Below are 4,953 nucleotides of genomic sequence, written 5' to 3'. Positions count from 1 at the left end.
TATATTTAGAAGATTTCATCCCACAGCCCCAGACTGTACAATTATTCTCAAGTGCACATAGAACAATTTTCAAGATAGACCACATATTAAGCCACAAAACAAGTCTCAAAACATTTAAGAAAATTGAAATCTGCCAGTTTTTTTAAATTGTAGCAATTCTCTAAAAACAAAATTCCCCACATATTTACTGAAAAAAAATCTGTGTATAAGTAGATCCGCATAGTTCAAACTTGTTGTTTAAGGGTCGACTATACACTTTTATGCTGTGTGTGTCCCAGTGCAATCGATAAAAATTGTTCAAATTTGTTTTATTATGTGTGTTCTCATCATGATGTCTAATAGCACCTATGCACCACACCTTCATCTGGACCTAATATTACCAAATTCCTTTGTCAATATGAATGGTCTATAACAGTATATAGTTACGAGTTTAACTTTTGCTATTTAGTAATGGGATTCTGCATCTTTTCATATTTTATTAGCCATATATGTTTCTCTATTGTCTATTCATGTGTTTAACATTTTTAATGTAATTTTTCATCGAAATTTAAAATATATATTCTTGCTACTACTAATTGTTAGATAGACTGTAGATCCTTGCACAAGACCATGATTTGTCTTTTTATTTCTCCATGGTGGTTCTAGATGAACAGTTTTCTTGTTGACTGTAAATTTGATTTCTTTAAATTTATTTTAATTTTTTCCTCTCAATTTTAATAAAATTAAATATATTAGTCAGTTCTGTTTTTTTTTTAATATGGTTAAAAAATTCTTTCTATAACCAAAAGTAATAATTATATTCTCAAAAATTTTCTTCCAAAACAGTTTTAAATATTGCTTTTTTATAATTGATATTTGATGAACATGAAATTGATTTGCATGATAGTGTGTGATAGTGTAAAGGGAAGACAAAATATAACTTTTTTTCCATGTGAATGTTCAATTATCCCAGTATCATTTGTTGTAGAGGACATCATTCAGAGTAATTGCAATATCACTTCTGTCATATGTCAAATTTCTTCTTACGTGTAGGTCTGTTTCAGTTCCCTTGATTCTGTTCCATTGTTTGGATTATTTTCATATTTATGTTAATTTTCCTTTCAAGTGATTTCTGTTTGGGTATTATCCTTTCTAATTATATCCATATGCAATTTTGATTCTTTATAAATATTTTATATCATTCTTGTTTGGTGGGTTTGCATAATAATCTTTATTTTTATTTAATGATCCTGTTTACTGACTGCTAGATTTTGTATTTTAATTATAACTTTTATTCACATTTTGTGAGGGCATTGACTTTTTTTATTGATATTTTTATGGTGACAAATTCAGACTGTTCATGAGGATTTAGATTATAGATGTTTCCCCTGATAGCCTGGAGCCCAATACCAATTCCAATTATTTAAATTAATTTAATTAAAAATAAAATAATTTTTTCTATTGAAAATAATTAGCATACTCTAAAGACTACACTCTAGATTATTTTCAATATTTTAGAAGATTGAAAATTAATGACAATTAGACATGCTGTAATGTTTAAACATTTACAATAAATTAACCATCACTGAAGCAAAAGGCAATCTAACTAAGATAAAGTGTTAATTATCTCCAAAAAGATAGAATAGCATTTTTATGATTACCATTTTCATCTAAGGAAAATAATTGCATTTTGTATCAACCATCTTCTGAATTAAAGAGAAAACAACTATTTAAAAATTATCATGGTACTACTAGTGGTAAGTATCCCTTGAGATATCTCCAAAAACACTGAAAAATAAAAAATTTTCTTTAGATATGTGTCTCCGATGCCACTGAAAATGAGTACAAAAGGAAATATTATTTTTATAAATTTTCAATTTTGTCTGATATTATCAATAGGACTGTAATTTTAAATAAAGGAAAAATATGTGAGATCATACAATTCTCTCTTTAACATCTATGACAATAATAATTCAAAGCAAATATACTTATAACTAGAATTGGGATGTATAAAATCTTTTTTTAACAATCTCATCACTCCTCTCACCTGAAATCTCTGCTTGTATGGGTAACTGAATTAAGTAGTGTATTCATCAACAGAAAGTGACTGCAATTTAAAAAAAATTTTTTAAATCTGAGTCTAAAACCCTGTTCTTTTTAAACTAGCAAGCAAACCAACTTAATATCTTAAATTTTTTGAGCCTTTAGTATCTTCTATAATATAATAGACACATCAATTAATAACATAATTATTATAAATTTCAAAATTTATTTAATATTCGAAGAGTTTCTGGATTGGAGAACACATCCTAATACCAGGAGGGTAATACACCCTCATCCCACAGGGATAGAAGCTTGTTCCCTCAGATCTTTTCTCGATCTTACCCAATGTGCCTCTTCTTCTAGCTTCTCATCTGTGTCCTTTGTAATAAAAGTGGCAAAAAATATATATACATATATATATAATACAAACAACAAATATTTTAGGTGTAAACAACATATATTTAAAATTCAATAAATAATAAATTACATAAATAAAATGAAAATTGGGATAATAATATCAATGAATAGATGTATCAAATTATTCTGCCTGATGTAGGAGTAATGATGACCAAAGGGAAAGATATTTATTTCATATTCTTTCTCCAAATTCACTGTAAAGAACATGAGAAAATATACTTTAAAAAATCAAGATATTATTTTAACTTTAGATTTTAAAATATTAAAAATACTCTCACATGATCATACAAAGAGCCAACCTATGTCTTCTCAGACTACAAGCTTGATATAGTTTTTATTGAAAGAGGCACTGATTTGAAATACATATCTAATAGTTCTTGATTAAAAAGTTAAGTCCATGAATTAGCCACATAGTGCTGGAGGTGGACCAGTGAATGTGCCTAAAAAATGAAAGAGAAGTTGAAGAATCCAAGTAGCCAAGCTAATTTTAAGGTACACAATCAATCTCCAACAGAAGAAGATTGTTGTAGGTAAAGTGTATTTAAGTTATATGCAGTTTGCTGTATGTATATCCCCACCCCCATGCAAAACCAAAAGCACATATCAGATTTCAGTTAATTGGTGTGCTTTTCATAGTAGTATGGCTCAGCAATTGGAGAACTATTTTTTGTGCATTTTAAGCTTCAGTAAAAAAGTACATATATTATATACAAAGGAGATCAAATTTTTCAGATTCCTAGCTCTGCCTGACAAAAACATATAAAACAATGACCCACGAGTAGCAATGAATCACAGCTAGCACTCAGAGCAAAGCTCTTTGCAGAAATAGTTAAGAATTTTAGGGCTGAAGAAAGGAAAATATACTATGACTGTGGGATAGCTCAGTATGGCAGAAAGTAAAGAAGTGCTCAGAGAATGGAGACATATCTATATCTATATCTATATCTATATCTATCTATATCATCTATATCTATATCTATCTATCTCTATCTCTATCTATCTATATATATATAATAGTTGGGTTGAAGGCCTCACTAAGAAAATATGGAATGATTTAAAGTATCATAATAATGATGGTGGTCGTGAAGGATTATCACTTATTTAATTTAAAAAAAATCCATGACTCTATGCTGAAAAAAAAAAAAGATGGGTGGAAAATTTGGAAATTTCTGTCTTATAGCAAAATGTCATTAAATATGGAAAGGATTATGAAGTTAGAGAGTAATCAATGAATGCTAAAACTATTAGGTGTTCACTGAATAATAAGAATTTTACATAGTTTCAATGTATTTTCCTCAAAATTATTATTAATTACAAAAGATAATATAATAACTTTGTAATGAAAATCCTGACATCTAATTTGTACTAAGGACACAATGCTTCTGTGGTATTTCTATCAAAAGTCTATAGTCAAAATCTAATTATTAAGAAATATCAGACATACCCAGATTAATGGGTATTCTATAAAAACTTGGTTTGTATTCATCAAAAATTTCAAAGTTAAAAATAATGAAAAAGGCGGAGGGTATGTTCCAGACACCTAAAATGTCTGACCTGATGTTAAATTCAGAGGAGTCCCAGATTGGATTATGGCCAAGGGTGTGTTGTGAGTGACAGATAATATTGAGACACTTAAGAAAATTTGAATATGAGTTAAGAATAGTATAACAGCGTTGTATAAATGTTAAATTTTCTGATTTTGTTATGTGCTATGTGTTTTTATTAGAGAGTTTTTGTTCTTAGGAGGTAAAGTGCTTAGAGTGAAAGAATGATACCTCTAGCTACCTTAAAAATACAAAGTTTTTTTTACTGTTCTTGCAACTTCTCTGTAAATTTCATATTACATAATATTAAAAAGTTAAAATTTATATAGAGAGAACAAGATTTATAGGCTAATTTTCTCTAAAATTAATTAATGAGTCTACCACCATGCCACCCTGAACAAGCCCAATCCTGTCTGATCTCGGAAGCAAAGCAGGGTTGGGCCTGGTTAGTAATTGGGTAGGAGACCACCTAGGAAGACCAGATGTTGTAGGTATGAAAAATAAAAAATAAAGAATTGTAAGCTGACAAGGTCCTTGCAATCTGCTGACAAGGTCCTTGCAACCAAGGGTTGCCTTGCAAAAAAAAATTTTTTTTTTTAAAATAATTAATGCAGATTTTATCGGAGCTTGGTTAAACTGTATATAACTTACTCCATCAACAATTAATCAGCCAGTGGTAAATAGCAATGTATGTATACTTGGTACTATGCAAGAAATTTGGAAAAACAAAAAATACTTTAGCCATGCCTCCAGTATTCATAAAATTATAATCTGTTTGGGGAATCAGAACTACCATATATAAAAAAAAAAAAGTGAATAACCAGTTAGGTGGTGGCATGTGGAGTACTGCAGTATTGAGTATGAGAAAGAAAAACATGCTGTGCAAAACCAAGTCCTGAGGCAATGAATAACTGGAATAAGCAGACATGTGGTCCAATAAATCTGAATGAGAACACTGAGAATTGCTGGA

At 29.2% G+C, this 4,953-nt stretch overlaps 1 pseudogene; it reads left to right on the top strand.

The window, feature by feature from the left end:
* Positions 1 to 4,358: 4,358 nt before the first annotated feature.
* On the top strand, positions 4,359 to 4,477 carry LOC120610413 (uncharacterized; annotated as a pseudogene).
* The last annotated feature ends 476 nt before the right edge of the window (positions 4,478 to 4,953 follow it).

This window comes from Pteropus medius, unplaced genomic scaffold, assembly GCF_902729225.1.
Source record: "Pteropus medius unplaced genomic scaffold, Ma_sr-lr_union100, whole genome shotgun sequence".
NCBI lineage: Eukaryota > Metazoa > Chordata > Mammalia > Chiroptera > Pteropodidae > Pteropus > Pteropus medius.
The sequence above is the reverse complement of the archived record's forward strand: the minus strand, read 5'-3'. Positions and strand labels throughout refer to the sequence as shown.